The sequence below is a fragment of the Colius striatus genome, chromosome 8 (genome assembly GCF_028858725.1).
Source record: "Colius striatus isolate bColStr4 chromosome 8, bColStr4.1.hap1, whole genome shotgun sequence".
In the NCBI taxonomy this organism is placed as follows: domain Eukaryota; kingdom Metazoa; phylum Chordata; class Aves; order Coliiformes; family Coliidae; genus Colius; species Colius striatus.
The window spans coordinates 12159067-12182734 of NC_084766.1; positions in this window are offsets into that span (position 1 = coordinate 12159067).

Consider the following 23668-nt stretch of genomic DNA (forward strand, 5'->3'; position numbering starts at 1 on the left):
TTTCCAGGATGTTTACCTAGGCTTTTTGAGACTGCTTGTATCATTTGCATTTTGGCCCTAGTAGGAGACCAAGTCTGATAGAAAAAGATTACTGAAAGGCTGAAATACTGGAAGTATTTGTTCCATAGTTAAATGATATCTCTGCAAATTAACATGCACCTATGCAAGTATGTGCTCTGTACTTGTACACACATGTGTGCACACATAAACACATGTTGCACTGGTTTAGGTGCCTCACTAGGTTGCTCTGCCTAGGTGCCTCACAGAAATCTGTGCTATGTCTACGTGTTGCCTGATGGTGCCTGATTAGGTCCCCCAAGAAGTGAAAATCAACTGGCAATCAGAATAATGTCTATATAATATTGACATACAGGTGAGTTGCAGGTACTTAACCTCTAGGGCTGAAGCATGATGGCAAACAGCCTATAAAATACGCTGCAAACTTTTATCTTCTGATCATTTATTTATTCATCATTTTTGTGAGGATTAGAATCGAGTCTGTGATTTCTTTTTTTTTTTTTTCCATTGCATTAACATTTATAACCATAGAGACTGATTATACCTCTTCAAAGGATAATTGGGTCAGCAGGGATATGGTAAAGACCAAGTTTTGTTACTGTTGACTTCAATTTTTTATTACAAGAAATAAAATTTAATAAGAAATAGAGTGATATAAAATTGTATTCCCAAAGCAGAAACAAGACTCTCCAGCAGGAGGATCATAAAGGTACTGTTATGTGGTGGAAGTATATTTCTCCCTCCTGCCATGGATATCAGGCTATATCAATGCGTTTTTCCTCTGCCTTTTATTCCATAGTATGTGAAAAAGAGGAAACAAAGATAATTTACATTTTGAACATGCTTATTTCTGCTTTATTTGGCTTGGGGATAATGAGTTCTTTGCTTAGGGTGACCTGAGTGACTTTGGTGGATTGATGACCAAAAGCTGTGTATCCAGAAAAGAAGGTTTTCAGCAGCCCTGGCATGACTCGGTACCTGCAGCTCTTTTTATGAGCGTAGGACAGGGCAGAAGCTGGTTTGGTACTTTTTCTCCAAGATCCAAAAGAGAATATGGATGGAAACCTTGACTTCTGTTTTTACTTTTTATCTTTTCAATTCAGTGTAACACTTTGAGTTCTTATTTTAGATATCCTTGCTGCATTTTGCTATTGCTTGAAAAAAGACACTGTTTGGAATAAAGAAGAGTTCTTCAGTTACGTGTTCAGAAATAGGAAATTATTTGCAGCTTCATTAGAAATATTTTGAGTTGGTCTAATGTAATCATTATCTCTTGCAGGGTCTTGAAGTTAAGAAGCCAACGGTGTCATTCATTACTGTATATGTTTCAGCAAATCAGAAAAGGCAGCATTTTTGGTCAAATAACTGCTTTTTTGGAGTCGATGTCTTCACATAAAGCTTTCGACTTTGTAGAATTAGAAATTCTTCACTTAGAGCAGCTCTTTTTCCTCTTATTTTTAATGAAGACAAAGCAATTTTAGGGAGGAATGCTCTAATAAATTCTTTACTCAGTGTGGGACTATTATCTATTGTTTTTGGTTTCTCTGTAAAAAGAACAAAGGGCACTGAGGTAATTTAAGTGGCTTAATTACACACATTAGGTCACAATTGCCATTTTTAAGTATCACTTCTAGCTTTTCCCCTGTGCTTTATTTGTGTGTGGAAATTTGATTATAATGTTGCATCTGCGCTGTTCATCTGTGTTAGAATGTCTTCAGTGCTTTCGCACTTAGCTGTGAAATTGCCTTTATTTCTTTCTGTTTATAAACTGATTTGAAGTCTTTTACTGAAGCATTTGAGAAGATTCTGCTGCTGGATTTTTATCATGTTTCTGCAGCAGATCTCAAGGCTTAAAAAGAATTGACTGCTTTGCACTGTTTTTAAATACAACTATGGTACTCACAGGTTGTCCAGAAAGGAAGTCTGAACCAATTCCATTTTTTTCACTCCTTTTTGTGTCTCACCTTTAATCTGTGTTTTTCCCTAAGGAGTGCTCAGGTTTTTTCTGTCCTGGGTGCTAAGAATGCTGAGCAGAAGCAAAGCTTGAACATTCATTTATGCCTCCTACGTTTTGATGCCATTTCCTTGTCATTAGGCAATATTTATCCTTTAATTCTTGGTTAGATTTGCCTAAGCCCCCGTTTTCCCCCTTGTCAAAGGAAGAATATCAATTGCAAAGATTCAAAAATATTTTCCCTTGCTCCTCCACGCTATTTTTAAATATTTTGTTTTACATTTTGTCATTCCACAGCCCCTCCTGGTGACTGATTTGGCATGGAAAAGCAGTTGTGGTTCAGATGAATTTTCCTGCCTGGCAAATGTCCTGTGCTTCGTTTTGTCATCAGCTACCCCCTCCATCAAATGTTAAAAGTCAGGTCAACCATAAAAGCAGGGCTTGGGTTCCTTTTTCCAGAAAGTAAATTTTACCCAGTATTCATGTCAAGCTCATCTCAGTGATCTTTTTCATTATCCTGTTTGATGTTTCATCAAAGCTGTTTCTTCCTTTGTTGGAGCACTGTATGTTATTGCTTGAAGTGAAGGCTATGGGTTCATTTTTAGAATTTACCCTTTTTAATCTGAGCGGAGTGAAGTACAAATAATCCTTTTCTTTGTTGACTAATACTCTTGCAGCTAAGCAGCAGAGAAAGGAGGTGAACTTTTCACACTACCATCTGTAACCAGCTGGTTCTTCCATTCAATTTTTAGTTTGCTTGAGGCAAATAACTGTGTCATCTATTAGAGCATGCAAGAGATCTAATTTTTTTCCATGCAGCGAGTTATCAGCAGTTCATTGGAAAGGTCATCTTTTGTTGTAGGATTTGCTACTGGAGATGTAAAATTTTCTAGAGGTGATTTTTTGATAGATGCAATCCTTCCATGAGAGGTAAATTTGCAAAAATAGTGGGCAGATGTACAGCTACAGGCAATCTGTATGTAAATATGGGATGATCTTTCCTTGTAATAGCAGAATTTCTTTGTACCAAGACTTCATAACCTTTGAAGAAACGTGTGGGCTCCAAGGTGCAGAGAGAGCACTGTTTGTAAGCACCTGGGGAGAATGGTAGACCACAGTAGCTGGAGATGTTGGTGAGGGAATGTGGCTGAAAAGTACCAGAGGAGATTTGGGAATCAAACTCCTACATAATTGTGACATGATCCTGAACTATGCCAGGCTCCTTTTAACTTGGTATTAAATAGTTACCATACTTTCTGCACTAAATACACTCCTATTCCTCTGAGTAGTCTCCTTGTTTAGAAAGCAAGCTGGTACTGGGATGAATAAACCAGAAAACAAACATTGCAGCAATTTTGATAGCTTATGAAAACACAGCACGACTCTGCCTAGACAGTATGGGTTCTTACAGTGCTCCAAAGAGGGTTTGAAGCTGTGCAAGCTGATGCTTTTCATCTAAGAAAGGAGTGTGTGAAGCACTGCTTAAGTGACATCTTCCCTTGTAACAGCCACCCAGTCATGCAAATGGCAAGTAAGCTGTAGCAGGCTGGTTGACTCTAAGGAACTTTTCTCAACACCTTCAGTCACTTGGGCTGAAAATATCTATACTGGTCTTTTGTCTGCCAGGTAGCAGTACATTCAGTTGGCTGTATTTAAGTATTCTTCTTGTGAAAGGCTCCAGGAAAAAAATGGTGATGACATGATTTTTAACTCTTCCCCCCACCCCCCCAAGAAAGTCTACACCTCCAACACCTCATTTCTTGTCACTACCTTACTCGGTGTCGTTTCCTACCTTCCTCTGCACTTTTTTCCCCTACTGTTCCACCCGTGGTGATGCAGGGCCTGATTAAATTCTTGTCTCTCTGTACCAGCGTGCGAAGGAAAAGACACTGCTGTATATTGCTGGCACAGTTAAGGAAACTAAAATCTATGTACATGAAATGGAGTTACTCCAGATGTGTGCATGTTGAAGGAAATGGCTGTTTTTCACCATCTCCTATCTCATTGTTGGTCAAGTTTATTAGTGTCAACATGCAGTGGCAGCTGGCTCTGGGTATTGCTGCAAGAAGCCCAGCAGCTATGATATTACACCTGGTTCCCTCCACCAGATTTCGTGTTGTAGATCCAGAGGCATTTCATCTGTTTCAAACCATTATGAAATCCTTATAATAGTGTATGCTATTGCTCATACTAATGCCCAGTCCTTTTCCAAGGCCTCCTGATCTCTTGATTTCAAGGCTATGCTATGACAGAGAGTTGAGCAGTCTGTCACTATGTTACCTTTGTTTCATTTTATCATCTTAGATGCACTACCCCTTGGTTCCACCGAAGATACCAATGATCAGGAGTAATGACAGCAAGTGGGAAAGCTTGACCTAAAGATACACAGTGCATGTAATGCTATATGTTTTGTATTGTCTGGTTTCTCTTCTTTTGAAAATGTTCTGGCTATTTCTGTGAATGGATGCTTTTCCAGAGCCTCTCACCTCTGTATCTGTGTGCCTTGAAATGGATAAGTTTGAAGCTTAACTATTTCAAGTGCTTGTGTAAAGAAATTCCCTCAGCATGTGCCCAGTTCTGTTTGTGCCCAGACTTGCCAATAAATCAGTGGCTGTAGCCCCTGTGAAGGCTTAGAAACCACTCTGATTTGCAGGAGTGTGTCCCTGGCTACGTCAGCAAATTTTTGCCCAGCCTTTCCTTTAACAAGAGCGGGGTCTCTTTGGTGTTGGATTCCTAAGCTGCTTTGGTGTGATTTTATGGCGTGTTTTCAAAGCTGAGATTTTCCTGACCAATTCTGTAGATATGGTGACCCAGAGGGTTAGGGTTAGAGCTGGAAACCAGCTCCACCTCCCGCTTTGTGATGATCCTGCTCCCCAGCGCAGGAGCTGCAGTGGACAGGGGCCAGCTGCTGCCAGGCCAGCCTGACCAGACATCTTTTGTTGTTGCTGGTTTGCTCTGTTCTGCTGAATTACTGAGCTTTCCTGAGGATTGCACTTTTACCGAGCAATTGCTTGGTATTTAGGTCTATATGAACTTACTTTTGTAGTTTGTAGAGTTTGTCGCAGCTCTTGTAGCATCTTTTCAGTGTAGCAATGGAAATATCCTTGCTGGAGTGATGTGTGTGTGGGTGTGTGTGTGTTTTCCCTGTACTGCACTGCCTCCGGGGCCTTCTGGGTACAAGTAGGTGCAGGGGCCAGCTCAAAAACATCTGTAACCAGCAACTTCTCTGTCTCAGAACAGATGGCTGCTTAGGGGTGGATGATCATTTCTTCCTGTTACTCACCTGGAAATAACTATTTACATTTGACCTGGTAGTTCTCAAAACCAAATCCAAACCAGAACACCCACACACCTCCTCCCTAGTCAAAGAAACCCCACCAAACAAGCCAGCTGAAGTAAAAATGAGTTTTGCAAATTAAAAAGCAAGAAAAAACAATGTCTTATGCAGCAGCTCATCATCTCTGTTGAAGAACGTATCACAGAAAAGTAAAATTAGCAGCAGGAGGGCTCCTGCCAGTCATGGTCTTAACAAATTGCTATGGATTTGATTTGGCTGTTTGTTATCTTTCATCCTAGTGGTCTACCAGGAAGGGAGGAAAATAATTACTAATGACAGATTTTAGTTAATTTATTGATGGTGGAACTAATTGCGTGTTCCAGGTGTTCCATCAATTTAGCAAGACAGCATTTAACTATCAAATGTTCCAATTACAATGTGGTTAATTAAACATGATTAAACTGTTATGTTTACAAACACATAACTAATTATATATAATTACACTTGCAGTGGGTTTATGGTACACATTGTGCAAGAAATATGTGACTTTTTAAAAAGGTTTCTTGTAAGAGACTAGTATGTTAGTATTGACAGCTTGTTGTGACAGAAGTTTACTGTGGAGTAGTTGTGGTGAGACAATGAATTTGTGAGACTTGGGGCTGTATAGCTTAGAAAAGAGAAGACTGAGAGGGGACCTCATCACTACTGTTAAGTACCTTAGGGGTGGATGTCAAGAGGAAGGGATAACACTTTTTTTTGCAGTGTCCAGTGACAGGATTAGGGGTAATAGGCATAAGCTGGAACACAAAGTTCCACTTAAACACAAGGAAAAACTTCACTCTGAGGGTGAGAGCCCTGGCACAGGCTGCCTTCCTTCTCTGGAGGTTTTCAAAACCCACCTGGACACATTCCTGTGGGACCTGATTTGGCAGGGGGGTTGGAGTGCATGATCTCCAGAGGTCCCTTCCAACTCTGACCATTCTGTGTTTAGAGACATTCAGGCACAGGTTCTAGGGAAATGTGAGCATGTGGCTGTTGTCAGGGCTGGGTGGTTTGGATTTTGTTTTGTTTAGGGTTTTTTGCTAACAATAATATAAAGGTCCCATTTCCTTCGATAACTGCACCAATTCAGGGCTGACCTATGATCTTCCAGCTATTGCCACATGCATCATTAGTTTGAGCAACTAATTGTCCTTCGAATAGGATACTTAAACAGAAACTATTTCTGATTGGTAGGGAAACAGACATGAGCTCAGGAAGGCCAGAGGGCGAAATCAAAGCTTTCTTCACCCAAGGGCCAGCGCTGGATTATGCCTAACATGAAAGGAAAGGTCTTTTCTCCCCACATGAGAGGCTTTGCCAGGATGGACTCTTGGCCGACACAGCTACAGTGTTTGTCAGTGCTGTGTTTGACAGTCCACACAACTGTCTTCAGCTGGACAGCAAGATTTGATGCAAAATTTCAATGCAGGACAGGAAAATTAAGCTCACTTAACATAGCACTTTCTTGGTTTAGGACAGCCCAGGAAAATTATAGATCCTTTGCACATTCTTAGTATTTCCAGTATATCCTAGTGGCACTACATACCTGCACAAAGCTAAATTTCATTTAGAGTAGGAACTATTCTTCTCTTCTGGTATCTGCTCGTGCACAAAAAAAGAGAGGACAGAATACCTGTGTCAGGATAAAATTGACTTGAAAGTTTAAAAACCACCATTTTAAGTTCTTCAGAAGCATTTAATGGCATTGATTTGATTTCATTGCTAAAGATTAGGCTGAAGCTTACTGATGACTAGGAAAGAGAGGTCATGATTTGTTACCTGAGTTTACAAAAAAGTCTGTGTTCTGCAAATGATATACAGACAGTGATGAGCAAATTCATTAGGACAGGGCTGACGATTGTGGTGTGCACATTATCACTGGAAATACAGTTGTTTAGCTGGAAGGCTGTTTCTCCAGTACGCAAACCACCCGGTCACACCACATTGGAACGCAGCCTTGATGTAGCTCTCTCTGTAATATTCACCTACAGGCAGCATTTGCTTGAATGTTTTCCAGAGGACAGAAAATCTGACCCTTTCATTTACTAAAATAGGTAATGTTGTGAATATGAATATGTTATGAGTGTGCTGTTATGGCCAAGAAGGCCAATGGCATTCTGGGTGCCTCAAAAAGAGTGTGGCCAGTGGGTCAAGGGAGGTTCTGCTCCCCCTCTACTCTGCCCTGGTGAGGCCTCATTTGTAGTCCTGTGTCCAGTTCTGGGCTCCCCAGCGAAAGAGGGACAGGGAACTGCTGGAGGGAGTCCAGTGCTGGGCCACCAAGATGATCAGGGGACTGGAGCGTCTTCCTTAAGAGGAAAGGCTGCGGGACCTGGGGCTGTACAGACTGGAGAAGACTATGGGTAAACCTTACCAGTGCTTCTAAGTATGTTAATGGTGGGCATTGGGAGGGTGAGGTGCCACTTTTTTTCTGTAGTGTCCAGTGACAGGACTAGGGCTAATAGGTGGAACACAGTTCCACTTAAACACCAGGAAAAACTTCTTCACAGTGAGGGTGGGTGAGCCCTGGCAGAGGCTGCCTGGGGAACTGGTGGAGTCTCCTTCTCTGGAGGTTTTCAAAACCTCTCTGAACATATTTCTGTGTGACCTGATTGAGGAGAACCTGCTTTAGCAGGGGTTTGGACTAGATGATCTAAGTTCCTTCCAGCTCCGACTCTTCTATGATCCTAGGGAAAGCTCTTCAATGTTGAAGTCACCCATGGCTGCACTAGGGCCTAGGCAAAGGAGCCTGCTGCTGCCTGGGGTTGAGGTGCCTGTTCACAGCCCCGGCCTGCTCAGGGCTCCACTGGGCCCTCCCTGTCCCTGGGATGTGACCGCTTCCCCCCCACACACCCGCTGCCACAGTGAAGGGTGGCCGCTTCACATTTCCCACATTAAGCCATTGCCACCCCCTTCCCGCCCTAACATCCATTTTCCTTGGTGCCTCAGTCTAGATGGTTTGAGTTAAATCGAGTCTTAACAAATTAAGACCTGTTTAGGCCATGATGAAGGCAGCAGCGTTTATTGCATGGCGGTACAACCGCCCAACATCCCCCCTCAGCCCCGCATGGCCATGCCTGCCTCGCCTCCTCAGGCGGCCCCGGCCATCCTGTGGGCCCTGCGGAGGGGTCATGGCTGCAGGGGCTGGTCGGTGCATGGGGGAGCACAGGACCTGCCGCAGTTACACGTCACGTATGGAATTTAGCATTTTCAGTGTATTTTATAGAACTGGCTTAAAATGTGACATTGGGAGGTACATTGATAAACAGTAGATGCCAAGGGGCTGAGATTTCTGCCCATGAGTCTGGCCAATTAGCGCTGCACGCTTCACACCCACTTCTCCCGAGGAGACACATCCCTGCCCGTCCATTTCCCATAGGGCTCCTAGGAGAGCCTTGGAAACCCTCCTCAGAGGCTCTCAATCTGCTGTTCTCCAACATTTCTGAAGCAGGTGCTTATGACAACACAGCGACCTGAGGCACCTGGTGATAGCTTATCTTGCTGTATCAAAACCCTCTGCTTTAATAGCAGAATAATTACTTAAATAGCAAAGAACTATTGTTTTTTTACCAGTTCACATAAGACTTAAGCCACTCAGTTGCAAATTCTGTGCAGCTTCAGCATCCCCAGCCCCCCCACCTTTTTTTTTTTCTTTTGGTTCTTATCTGTTAATTCTAATACTAGCCATGAAGGTCTGGAAAATGACATTAAAAAGTTTAATCTTTTTTTCTTTGTCTTTTCATGAGCAACAAATTACAATGAAATAAAAGAGGATGAAAATAAAATGTTATACTATGCTTTTTAGGCAGTTTTATACTTCTCTCTGACAAGAAGGCTAAAGGAGCAAAATAATATTGACTAAGTGTCTGGTCTTTACTTAAGTGCTCTTGAAAGTTAATCAATCCACTTGTGCTCTAAACAATGTTAGCTTTTCAGTTCAGAGAGCCTGAGGAAAAATTCATGTTGCTTTTCTGGCTTTCAGTGGATGGCAGAGCTGTAAGCAAACTATGATAACTATAAGCTTATTTGCCTATGTCTTGATGGGATTAAGATGGGATGCTGTACTGTCACTCAGATGATGTCTGTTCTGTATTTAATTGACCATCACAGCTTGTGAACAGCCCATTAGCTAATGTATTTATGCTTCAGGAGGCTAATGCTGAGTGGTGATAGTGTCTTCATCTTGCGTGTTACATAAAATTTAAGGTAACTTGAATGAGTTTGGGGAAAGAACAGCAAAAAGGCAGAAAGGTGGGTTTTCTCTTTGTGCTTATTAATATGGATCTGTAATTTGGAGGCCTTCTTGAAGAGTATTAAAATGCATAGACTTTTAATGGAACTGCAAGGGAAAATGAATCTTTATGCCTTAAGTATTCTGTCACTGAAACTTTGTTCTTGAAAAATGGGAGGGGATGTAAAAGTCCTTCTGACCTTCCCACCACCCCTGGTACTGTAGCCCACCTCTGATGACATTAATGCAGGAGTAGGCAGGGAGAAGAAGTGCCCTCTGGTATAGGGGCAGTTGTGGGTAAATTGGGCTGGCTTTGAAAGAAGAGTCTGGTGACTTTTCTTCTCTGGCAGTGATATGGATGCGGGCTTCATCCCTGGTGAGTCCTCAGCCTGACTGTGAGTCACCAACCACGCTGGGATGGAAGGGTGGTTGTTTTCACTTAGGTGGTTTATTAGCTGTAGATGTTCGCAATATTAAGGTTATCTGGTGTTGTTAATACACATATTTTGGTGTGTGTATAGTAGCGGGTTTAGATAGTTTTCATTTGCAGGGTTTTTTGTGCCAAAAACCCCACAGACAAACACACTGCCCTACTAGCTACATTTTTCTGCATGAATTTTTAAAATCCATTCAGGGTGTCTGTTTATCCAGTGTGGAATAAATGACCAGCTCTGGGCAGAGGGGATGTTCTTCTCTGGCCTCTGTGATCCCCCTGAGCCATGGGTCAGGGCAGGAGCCCAGCTGCACTGTCAGTGGTGCCTCACCTCTGCTCCAGAGGGGATGCAGCCCTCCTTTCCAAGGCAGGCTGCAGTTACTGCAGGTTATAATTAATAAATCTCCCTGGCAGTTTTGGTCTCTGCTCTCTCCTGTACCATAATTGCATTATATTTGATGAAACTGTGAAACAACTGTGTGAAGGGATGGGAGAAAAAAAAGAAAGGTCTCAAAACGTGGCTTTTGAAGAGGCTTCTGTTGACACAGCCTTGGTCTTTGAGCAAGCCTTTGGATTTCAGGCATCAGCTTAGTGGTGGAGCAAGCACAAGGTTACACTTACCTAAACTTGCTTGCTAAAACAACAGGAGGAAAGGAGAAAACAAATAGTGCAATAAAATGCGTGAAAACCTTGAAGAAACTGCAGTGAGGCTACTTTTAATGACTGAGGAAAGAGCTCAGTAAAAGGTGAAAGAAAATAACTTGAGAACACGAAGTAAATGACAATATAATTGATGTTTATGCTCGAGCAGGTTTGTGAAGCCTTGCTCTCTGCTTCGAGTACGCATTTGGTGAACAAATCCTTGAGACACTTTTTGTTCAGTTGTGATGATTTGCCACATTTGCCTGTGTAGAGACAGGAGAGATGAAAAAAGAAAATAAAAGCAGCTCAGTGCAGCAGGTGGTGTGGGTGGGTGGTGTGGGTGGGTGGGCGGTTGCGAGGGAGGGGGTGTGTGTGGCAGTTTGGCCTCCTGCTCAGCTAAACCACGCCAGAGGGGTTTTTCCCTGGCAGACTCAAGGGGATTGTGCTGCCTCACAGTTACTCCTAAAATAACAAGACGTGATCACACACCCACGAGAGTGTCTGAAGGCTGTACACCTGTGCTTTACTCCCTATTTTTGCCTTTGGGACTGTGTGGAGTGCTTGTGGCCAATGTATGGATTGCCAGAGTGGAAGGGGAGGTCTCTGTGAGGAGAGGCCACGGCTGCCCTGGGCCTTGATGAGCCCCCTAGCTCCATGGGTGGCACCTTGTGTGTGGAGCAGATGATGGTGCTGGTGAAACATAGGCCAGAGCAGAGACGGGCAGAGGAGCTGGGGTGAAGGAGGGATGGTGAGGTAGGGAAAAGAGGGCAAGGACAAGTCACTTACCTTTGTTTCTTACCATTTAAACCTAATTTAATTGGTGAGAAATTAATTTTCCCCAAGTTGAATCTGTTTCATTTGTGGCTGTAATTGATAAGGAATATCACTGTCTCTACCTGGCTTTGTCTGTATCTTGACTTACAACCTTTTTCACTCTGTTTTTTTCCCATGTATTGCTGAGGAGGGGGAGCAAGATAGTGACTGGGCAGGCATCTGGCACCTAGACATGGTCAACTTGCCAGGGAGAAATACTTAATTGACTTCTAAAATATAACTGTGGTGGAGTTTGGCAAAGAGGTTGTGGTGCTGACTGATGCTGAGATCTCTTGTGCTCTCCAGCACATGCAGGGTCATGTGGAGCTGCCCTGTGTTCTCCAGGTGTCAGGAATCAAAATGCAAATTGTACTGTAGAGGAGCCCATATGTACACTTGGATATTAAATTGTGTCTCTTGAAGCAATGATTGGATCAGTTGCATGTATATTGATGTGATATTTTGTGATATATTGATGTGATTTAAAAAAAAGTATTTTTTGTTCTTTTAAAATTTCCTTATTTGCAACAGGTGGTTTGGGGCCAGCATTGTGTTGCCTCTGGCAAGGGAGAGCTGCAAAGGAAGATGGTGCTGCAGAAGAGATGATGGCCCACCCAAAATTCTTGCGAGTCTGGGAAGGCCAGAGAAAAAAAATCAAGCACACAAATGCTATTTGCCATCAGGGTTTGCCTGTTTGAATATGCACAATTAACAGGGAACAGTAAACATTGCAAGGGCAGAACTTTAACCTGGCAGGTCTCTGCGTTGTGTCCCCTCTGACTTTGGTGGCATTTTCATAGGTTTTATGGGGGAACGTGTGTGTGAGTGAAAGCAGGATGTGGCCTGGTCTAATACAACATGCACGAGGCATTTACATGTTGCTTTTGGAAAGGGCTGTCCTTACTGTTGCCTGGTTTGAGATGGCACCTTAGTTTTCTAGCCAGGGGTGTGTGCAGCAGCTTCTGCTTGGAAATGGAAGCGCTTCATCAGAGTGAATTTTATGTGAACGGCAGGTGGCAGTAGGGGCTAAGTTTTACAGAAAAATAGTCATTAAATCTCCTTTCTCCACGTAGGTGACATGTGGCAACAATCTGAATCTCTGCAAGAAGCCTTCTCTTAAAGACCTCACTACATATTTTTAAGGACTCGTCAGCTCTTTTTAGGTGTAATAGTTTCAATAACTGTAATGACACTATCCGCTCCCTTTGAGATGGCCTGCACTGCTTTCCACTGGGGTGGGTTTCTAGTGGTTGTTTTGCAGCATTGGCACTGTTCTAGAAATGCTCATTGAATTCTGCTGTTATTTACTGTGTTCCAACCGTATAAGTAACTTAAGTGATACATTACTTACATTTACCACAATCAAAATCCCATCCATTTGAATTTAAGAAGCGGGTGAATTGCTGCATGTTAAACACAGGACTTTCAAGTCCTGTATGTTACACAGAAAAACCTTGAACAGATCTGAATGAACACAAATACAGGAAGTTTTATCAATCTCAGTTTGATCTGTAGCCACTAAGAAGACCTTAATTCAAGGATTAGCAAAAAAGTAATGAACAAACTGTTATCCCCCATTCTCTATGCATTTCAGGCTTAGGGATTATCTGTCATATAGTGCTTTTGCATTTAGGTTACACACATTTATTTGTCAGGTTCAGTCAGAATAAAGAACATACTTGTGTTTCCTTCATGACAATGCCTTGAGGTAAAGGTGGACTTGTGGTTCAGGCAGCTCATTGTGTAAACAGACACATGCCCATGTACTCTATCTATGGTGAGATCAACTGGCTGTGTGTGTGTTTGCATGTAAGTTACACTGCACTGGATGATAAGTAAGCAGATAAAACTTTCCAGAACACTAAGCCTGCTATTTCTGAGCTCTGAGGTGAGGCTGACTACATAAGTACATTAGTACTTCTAAAAAGTACTAATTGTGAGTGATAAAGCTGTACTGTACTAAGTGAAAATCCCAGAGGAACTCATTTGAATTTGGGCAGGGTCAGTTGAAAATCTGCAGTAAATGTTCTTGGTAGCACGTTTCCAATTAAAAAGCAATAGTGAAATGCTTAAATATATTGTTGGGAAATAAACACTTCTCTAGAACTAATTGCTTTTGTTGGTCATGTTTCAGATGTATGCTAGAAAGACACCAGATAGTTTGGGCTGTGAAGGCTCATCCATGTTTTAAAAGTCTTCCCTGGCACGAAGCACTCATATGTTGTTTTCCCCCTTGTGCTGCTTTCTTGGCACCAAGTGCTGATGACAAACCATATATCTGTGCTCTTGCTCCTGGTCAAAGCAGGAGTGGTGGTGAGTGTCTGTACAGGAGCCAGCAGCGCTGTTAGAGAGCACGTCCCAGCCTCCCGCTGGGAAATCCCAACATACAGTATGATGTAGAACTGTATTACCTATTAAAAAGCAATTATTTAGGGCATGTAGAAAAGAGAGCATAGTATAAATTAAACAAAGAACAAGATGCATTTTAATAACTGTTCCAGAGTAATGGGAAATCTCAGACTGTGCATATAGGGTTTTGCTGTCAATATGCTGCTGTTGGGGAGGATCCTGGCAAGAGGGCTCAGGAGGGAGAGAGGTGTTCTGTACACATATTCAATCACAATTTAAAGAGAGTTAGCTCAAGCTGCACTCATGGACCCTTCATATTTCCTTATCACAAACAATTGTCTGAATTTATTTGGCTGAATGTCTGATGAAAGCAAATGTCAAGGTTGTGCTGCCTGCCCTGAGTGCCAGATTTGGCTTGCGTACAGGAGTGCACCTGTACTTGTACGATCCAGGGAGAGCTGGAGTGCCCTGTGATTTACCTTAATTATAATCAAAGCCACACAGCTCAAATTATGAGTGTTTGATCTTCAGAGCTTATAATCAACCCAGAGAAGAAACAACCCAGAAGCTGTTTTATTGAATAAATTTAAATAATGCGTTCATTTTAGAAAATGATCGCACGTGAGCAAATGGCTAAGCTAATCAAAGTATTAATTTGTTCAGCTCTTAGGGATATGTAAAAACTTAAATAATGTGTAAATATCACACTTGGTGTGTGCATGCTTGCCACAAAATATGAGTTAGATGGGGTGCACACATAGCAGAGGCTATGCAAATGTGTTTTAACGGTGCTTAATGAGGGACTGATATACATCATGTTTAGAAGTGGAGTAGGACATTGTACAATTCCAGTTTTGGTGCAGAGGTTAATGCATATATTACTCATGACCAAGCTCTTGGTAGAGAATCCCAGTCAGTGTCATACATGGAGACATGCTGGTAACACACAGCGTTTTGGCAAAACTTCTTGCATATAGTAAAATAAATGCAAAGTATGTCTGTATTTAGGAAGTATCCCTAACTGTGCAACTTAGCTGGAAAAATGACAGAAAGGGCAGAGGTGCCATCGCCATGTGAAATGCCAAGGCAGCTGGTGCCACAGGGGATTAGAAGTGGATGAGGCACACAGCAGGTCATGGTTTGCTCTTCTGCTGCCTCAGCAACAGTGAGCAGGACCTGTGCAATCTGAACAGATTGGAGTGGAGTTTTCCAGAGGCCCCTTGGGACCTGCATTCTTTTTGAAAGCGAGCTAGGAAGTTACGAATTTAACTTAAAAGGGCTCAGAAGCACGTATGTGTCTGTGGGCAGATGTTGAGGGCTGGTGGCAAACTCTGGTATTCTTCATAGTAGTTTGACCATCCCTTACAGCTCATCAGGGTTTGTACCATTTCAAACAGCGGCCTCAGGAAGCGGATATTTGAAGTTGATGTGCCTCTGGTCCTACTGTGTCTGCTTTGTGTATGTGATATATTCGTGAGGATATTCATACTGTGTTCTTCCTGAGACTGACAAGGAATTTTCATTTCTTACAATGTAAGAAATGTCTTAATCTGTCTTACAATGTCCCAGTCTTGATCTGATTTAGCTATTTCTGTCCTGGCATGTGGCAATGGTGCAGTAGATTAACAGTCTCACAGCAGTCTTCAGTGGGCTTAATAAAATTAATGTGAGTATTAGTCAAATATTAGCTGACAATTTTCTTAGGCTGGGCTCTGACAAGAGTTGTGGTTGGGAAATTACGATTTTCTTTTGTTATTTCATTTCACTTGATGTGTGGGGCGATATATATGGTAGTTATTCTTTTAAAATAGGCTCTTTATCCTGACTCAGTCAGGGACTGGAGCCTGGTATTTGTATTAAATATTGTATCAAGTGATTTGCAGTAGCTGTGGGGTTTAGTGGGATGAGAGCTATTTGTTTTTACACAGAAACCTGTGGTTCCTTTTGTTGGAGCTTTGGATTTCTTGTGTGCTCCGTTTGCACAGGAGAAATACAAATGCTACTGAAAAATTATATTTTGATTACAGACACAGATAGCAAAGCAGCATTACAGAAGTTAGGTTTGTCTGCTTTTTGCCTGTGGTGTGGGGTTTTGGTTTTTTTTCTCTTTTAAAGTATGGGAGTTATATTCTGCTGCTCTCCTGCTGAGAAAATGGCACACAGAAGCTTGAATATAAGTGCATCATCTCAGCCACTGTCAGCCTAGGCTTTAGTGTTGCAGGCCTGTAGGAAGGCACTCCAGGGACAGCAAGCCCTTACAGGCATTTTGGGGGCGATGTGGGAAAACCAGACTGAGAATGAGATGAACGTGGAGAAGCCAACCCCTGTTTTTTGAATCCAGACTAGCAGGAATGCTGCAGCAGCTCAACGGGAGAGCCATGTCTGAGGAGGATGAGGAGGGAAGCAGATGAAATGCTTACTAGGGGCTGCTTGCCCTGTAAGCAGAAGCTCCAGGGACTCCTCATGCCAGCACCCTCCAAACTGGAGCTCTCTGTGTCTTTCCCTTCATTTTGGTGATGGTTCTCCCTTCCTGCTCAGTCCCATCCTGATGCAGGAGAAAACTCCCTGCAGCTTCCTTGTGCTCCTCCCACCCCCCATTCTTCTGTTCCTCTTTGGTTTATTTATCGTAACTCATTAAAATAAATTTCTGGATTTATTGGTGTTCTTCTCCCTAGGAGGGGGTGACCCTGTCCTTGGGCAAGGCTGTGCTCTGGTGACACGTGACACTGTCTGGATGTGGTGCTGGTTACTTCAGGAGCTTGTCTGACTTTCTTCATCCATGGAAGCTTCCGCAATGTGCATCTTTTGGATTTTCCTGTCACCAGGTAATCTGATCAATATAATGGATGGCTGCCAAAATTAAAGTGGGCCCTTGAAGCTGATATGCGACGTATATTACGTTAAGAGCTGACCTGTTGCAACTTACGTTATTTCCTTGCTCGTGCAGAATAGCTATTTTATTCTATCCTCCTGTAGCTCCTGAAGAAGAGCAGGGAGGAATAATCCTAATGTTTTGTGGAGGAAAAAGGACTTTTCCAGCCTTTCCACACAGACTTCATTTCATCTTGTCTCATAAATCAGCACTGGAAGGGTGCTGTAGTTCTGATTTTTTTGTTATCTAGTGCATTATAAACAGAAAACAGTGTATTTTAATGTTATATGCTTAAATTTGTTGGCATTTATCAATTCTGACATGTTTACTAGAGTAATTATAGTCAGATTAGGTGTGATGCTTGCTGACCTTTAAGTCAGAACAAAAGCCTCAAAACTTTCTGTGATCACAATATCTATTTGTATAAGCAAGTAAAGGACGTGATCATAGATGTGATGCAGACAAAAGATATTCTGATAGGACCCAGTAAAAATTTCAGATAAAGTGACTTTAAAAGAAAAAAAAACCCACCCCAATGCAATTTTCTTCTGTAATAGCTAGAGGGAAAAAGGTTGCAATCCTCCAATTACAATTGCTGAAAATATAAAATAATCATTGCTAGCAGCAAAAATAGGATTCTCCTGATATTTTCAATTGTGTCTCAACTGTTAAACCCTGATTAGCTTAAATACAAGTTTGTTATTGAAATGGGAAAATAATTTATGGTAGCACAGGTTAGAAATTGGAACTCAAAATATTAATGTTGGCTATTTATCTGTGGGTTGCCACCCATGCAAGCAATTAATTTGAGCACTCAGGAATTTTCATGCATTCTGTGGGATGTTTTTATGCAATTTACATAGAGAAATTACTTATTTCCAAATTACATCTAATACACTGAAGAAATTTCCCCAAAGTGGCATTGCTGGCATTGCCTGTTGAAGTTGTCCATGGAAAGCACAGAGTTCCTGTACTGCCTGCTGGCTCCCCCAACTCCTTCCTGACATGAACAGAAATCTTCTTCTCATCACACAGTTCTTCAAAGCGTAAGAAAAGCAGCTGGGGGTCCTCTCGGTCCCAGTTTGGGGCAGCTTGTGCTCCAAAGGTGAAATGCTTTTCCCGTGGGTGAGTGTAAAACCTGGGCAATCCAGGCAGCTGGAGGAAATTTGCTGCTGCAAACAAAAAGTATCATATAGATTTTAACCTTAACACTTCTTTTGGAATATTTTCACCACACCACCTGTGCTGGCCTGTAATTGCTTATTCCTTTTTACCAGGAGCACTTGGAACTGCTCTGTCACCAGTTTCACTGATCCTGTTTGTCTCCCAAAGGAGAAACTATGGCTAGTTCTCCCTTAGATGAGATTTGTCTTCTGTCACATCCCTGGCTATACAAAGCTATGTAGACTTAGCCTGGTATTTTGCAGACCTGCATCTGTGACCTGTTGCATTTCCATGGCACTATTGGTTATCATCCCTGATCACTGCCCGTTTTGCTTTTCTAGGGTGACAAAACAACTGCTCACCCCTTTGATGTTCATGTTGAGGCTTAGTTGAGGAAGGACAGTAAGCTGTGGGGACACCATGCTGACTGGCAGTAGCCCAGTGTCTATGTTCCAGATCCTAAGGTCTCTTTCCTTCCTGTCAACCAGGTTCCTCTAATTTCTAAAACCCACTTAATAATAAAAAATTACTTTGGATTGCTTTAGTATTACACTTTCTGAAATACTATTTGACAAAAAAAGTAGGTTCAGCGATGCCCACTGTTAGCTTGCAATGCATTTTTGAAGACCAGCTCTGTAATACACCTCTTGCTTGGTATTTTGATTTTGTTGCTTATTCTAAGCATGCTGGTTTGTCTCAACACCCACAGCTGAAGATTATGGGCATTGCAGTAGCAAAGCCTAGCAATTACATCCCTTTTTCTGTGCCAGCCTGGAGGCTAATCCCCGTGTCCCTTTGCTTCTTTTCCTTTGTTCGCTGGTAGATAGGAAAATGCTCCTGGTCTGTCACCTTGGCTTTACATTTTAAAAGTTTTGTGTGTTTTTCCAAGGATGGACAGAATTTTCCACAGGGGACAGGCACCATGTCACGTCTGCAGGCCCTGTGTCCTGAGGCAGATGCTGAATTAATATGTTTCACACGAATGAGAGGCAGATGCAGAGAGGGAGAGCAGATCAATGTTTAATTATGCAAATAGTCATCTAGGCTTTAATATTAAACTGGAATAAACCCGTCATAACAGCTGGGCTAGGGACAGGCAGTGTGTGAGCTGCTGTGCCCAGGTGCTGTGTTAGCGGAGAGGACATGGTGGGTGTAGGCACAGGGGTCAGAAGAGCTGCACCTGGGGCCTGAGCTGCACCCAGCTCCCACTCACAAAGGGAGTGATGAAGTTTCTTGGTGAAAACTCGTTATGGCTGGGTTTAGCTATAGTATAGATTTATACAGCATTGTTATTTAACACCCTCTCAGTATTAATTCAGGCTCTGCTTGGCTCACCTGTTGTGGATGTATGAAGGAACTTGTCTCTAGTGCTCTCCTGCCAGCTGTGGCTGCAGTGGCTTGCATGGTAAGGACTGTGAGGTGAGAAGTACTGCACTTTGACCCTCCAGTGTTCAGTAGGGCTTTTGTCATGAGAAGGCCATTTAATTGTGCTGGACTTGATAAGCTCCTTTGGGTAGCCAAGTGTGGCTTCTCCAGGAAGATGGGAGTGAACTCCCTTCCCTGCAGAGCTTCCATGGAGCCTTCTGGGGGATTCAGAGACAGGTGTTACAGCGATGGAAGAAAACTGCACCCCTTTGCAAAACTAGACATACTCTAAAATGTTGTTTCTCTTAACTCTTTCGTATGGCACCTTTTCAGTTTTGGTTCAAACCTTCAGAGCAACACTCTCACTTCTTTTATCCATCTGTTTCAGCATCCTTGTGTCTTGCCAAGTTGTCAATGAGCCTCAGGAGGTGGGAGATGCAGCATGTGCCTCCTGGCAGGGATGAGGGTGTTTGAATGTGTTTGAATCAGAGGAAAGGTAAAAGCTGCGTACTGCAAAAGAGTTTCAAGAGAACAGAGATATATATATATATATAGTTTTTTTCTTTGCATCTCTCTTTTCCCTTTTTCCCAGCAGGGAGTCCCCCCACCCCTTGGTGCTTGCATCTGCTGTGGTGGTGAGGCATACAGTTAATATGGCTAGCGTGTTTCTCTTAATGAGGGTGCTATTGAAGCTGTGTGGTTCTCCCTTTTCTATGCTTATTTTTGGGAGGTTTTCTGCTTTTGTGGTTTTCTCCATTTGTTTTTTACACCCTGCTGGATGAGTGGAAGTGCTCAACCGTGAGATGCTCCGGGGAACGTGGTAGGGAGGGCACATTTCTCCTGATACCCTGCTTGCCTGGTGTTGTGTTCAGCATGACTCTTACCTTGCATAGTTAAGATAATGGAGGAGGAAGAGGAATATTGCCTGCTGTTGTGTTATATTAGGTAATGATTTTCCAGCTCTCACAAGCTATATTAGGTTTGTTTTGGTGCCCACACAGTGCCTTGATTCGCTATCAAAAGAAAGTCTTGAATTATGCAAAAGGTAAGGTATAAGCAGCAGAGCTACTGCTGAGCATGGTTTTACATCGCCTCTGTTGAATATTCATAGTAATCAAAGATCACACCACTTTGTTTTCTAGAGTTCAAATATTTTTTGATAGCCTGGACAATTCCAACCTGCACAATAGGTATTGATGCAAACATGAAATAGCTCTGTTATCTTTTCTATAGCAACAGTTTTTAGATGGTGGACAGAGGGACACAAAACATAAGTCATGATAATAATTTGGGTATATCTGACAAATACAAGCACTTCAAAATGTTAATATGTATTCTTTGCCCATTCTTAATTCAGAAGTCTTTGCTGTAATACAGTTCAAAGCCAGAAGATGAGCAAAGGCATTCCTGCCCGCAAACAGAGATAGCAGAGTTTAATTGCCATCTACCATGTTTCTGAGTTATTTGTTAGGAGAAGAGCTGTCATGAGGTGCATGGTATGGTAGGGAGGCAGAAAATGAGAATATTTGCCACTGCAGGTTTGTAGAACTGTCTTCTACTTAACACTTGCTTGGGGAGAGGGAGGCTTATTGTACAACAAAAACACACAGAAAAATGTGTGTGGCCATGAAGGAGGATGTTTAGAAATGAATTAGGGCCAGCATTTTCTTATTTTCTTCTGGGGTATGCTATGAGACGCGCTTTTCCCTTTGGGGTCTGCATGTTTCATTAATAGGATTTTGTGGTAGGGAGAGAAGGTAATTGAATACATTTTGGGCTGCAACAAGGAGCTCTTCCCTCAAACAGAATGATGTTTTGCAGTTTTTCACTCACAGCTTGCTGACAAGAAGATAAAAGGTAGTGTGGTGTGTGTGCTTTGTTAAGTAGGCACTACCAAAGCTGCTAGGTAGATAATTTAAAAATGCTGTGCTTGAATAAGGCAGTAAGAGAACAGACCTATGCAACTTCACCATGTTGACACAGGGAGAGGGATTGGTCTTTAATCAGGGAGTGCTTTAGGAGGTAGGCAGGACATGAGAGCTGGATTTCTGGGTATCCCCTTCTGTTTGGTCTCAGATGCAGGACGGTCTTGGAAGCCGCCAGTGAAGTGCCTCTTGAAATCACTGCTCCTGACTCAGACTGGGGTGCCAATGCTAGGGAGCAGCTACAAAGGATGGAGCTTGAAGGGGCTCTAAACACTGAGGACAGGAGGGAATTGTCTGTCAGTTTAGGGGATTTTGGTCTTTCCCGGTGGTTTTGTACTAAGCAGTAGCATCCCAGTGAAGTATAGGGAGGGCAGCATTGGCAGCTGGTTTCCTTGCTGCCACTAAAGGTGGGTGAGAGCTAAAGGAAGGATGAGGGATTATGTTTTTGATGCTTGGTGGTAGCTGAAAGCTTAGCCTGCAGCTCCATCACATCAGGAGACGGACACACGTGAAGGTGAGGAAGAGTATCAATGTTGGCAGTGCAGACATATGGAGAAAACAGAGGGGCCAGGAAAGGGTGAGGGATAAACAGATGGCAGGTAGAAAAATAGTGAGCAAGGTGGAAGGGGAGGAGAAACCTTCCTGCCAGAAGCATGCCTATTTCCACACTTGGGAGAGGAGCTAGTGAGGAACTCGGGTACCTGCAGATGGCAGCTGCAACACAGGAGATGCAGTTTGCCAGGTCTCCGGCAGCAAAATAAAGGAGATAAACAGACACATTTCTTAGTCTGCAGTCTCTGTCTGTCTGTGTTGCTGGCTCCCTGTTGCAAAAGGACTTCCAGACAGCAGACCTGATGGGCAGACCAGGGCCTATGTGGCTGTGGGGACTTCATGATGCCCTTCTTTCAGAGTTTAATAGGGGCCACGAAGGTACCACCACTATGTCCTCATAATCCACTTAGTTAAAACAACTGTGAAAGCAGAGGTGGAGTATCAGCCACTGATTTCCAGCTGGCTGATGATTGTAACATGGAGTATGAGACCTTGAGAACTACAAATACTTAAAGGAAAGCCCCTGCAGGGTTTTGCTGTTCAAACCTGACTCCTTCCAGCCTGACACAGGGCACAGCGTAGCCCTGTTGTTTGTGGCATAACACTGGGCCCAGGGAATGAAACATCCCTGGTTGCTTGAAAAAGCTGAAGGGGAAAAAAAAAAGGTTAAAAACTTGAATAGGACAGTGGCAAGAGCTGTTAACTGAAAAATCAGCAAATGGTATGAGGACTGAAGGATGACCTGGCAAACCCTCTGTCATCCCACCCGCATCTATCTCTCTGTTCCTCTTTTTACTGCTCTCCTTTTGTGTTCCCTTTGGGATCGTTTGGACAACAGGCAATCAGGAAAGGATTTGCAGAGAAGATTAGGAGTAAGTGTTGTATTTTGTTTCTTCTTTTTTTCTTTTTTAATTTCTGGTAGCATAATAGAACAATGCCAATGCATTTTTTTTTATCAAAAGCACCTCAATCCTTGTTCTTTCTGTGGATCACTGAGGATAAAAGCGGTCTGATTGCTGCACTTTCTCTACGATGCATTCAAATATATTTAAACACATTGTGATGTTGGAAACTCAGGATAAAAAAAGCTAGGAAATGCTAAATGAAGGCTGTTGGGGGAATCATTTTAGATTTTAAAGGCTGTTCATAGGTAAAGCAAGGTGCCTGGTTAGCCATCCAAAATTGTCAGCAAGTCAGTGTCAGGCTTGCTAAAACTTCACTGATAACATGGAGGGATGGTCACCTGCTCTCCTGTCCCAACCACAAACTCTCCTGTCCATCCAGATTAAATTTGAACTCAAGTGCATATTTTAGACCATTTTAAGGCCAATTCGTGGCCTAGACTGCGAATCAGTGAATTTAGTCTGTAACAGATGAACAGATCCATGTGCCATCTCTACACCACAGGGCTACTCTCCAGTCATCTCTTCCACTTCAAAGAACTGTAAGTCAGGCAACTTCTGTTGATTAGAACCACCATGTGCATTTTTGTGTCTTGAGGACATTAACAGTAAAAGTTGCTCTGGTGCTTTCTGATTTCATTATGGTACCCGAGCAAAGTGAGTTTAGGAAGATGTGCAGTAAACTACCTTACATATTCCTGGAGCAAGGCTCAGCTTTGGTACTTGAAAGCTTTAAGTGTCTTACAATAACCTGAATTTATAGCTGTTTGGAAAGGATGCAGCAAAACAGAGGTAGCTGGAGAACCCCTGCTGGAGACAGAAATTTGACTTCAAGTAGTAGGCACAGCTCTTGCTGAGGCTGCTAGCAAGAAGCACATAGCCTCTATTATCTGATGGCTAAAAGCATTTTACAGCTGTTTAAACTTATAGCAGTTTGAGGAGAATGCAATGGAGTGCAACAAATTGTTTGTATGGGTGGTATGAGCCCAGGTGAACCTGGACTGTGTGTCCTGGATGATCAGGTGTGCCCCTGTGGGGTTTGTCATCTCCAGGGCCACCTGCCAGCAGCTGGGCTCATCCTGGCAACCCTGAGCTGCAGGATTGGGATTTGGATAGTGAACAACATGATTGT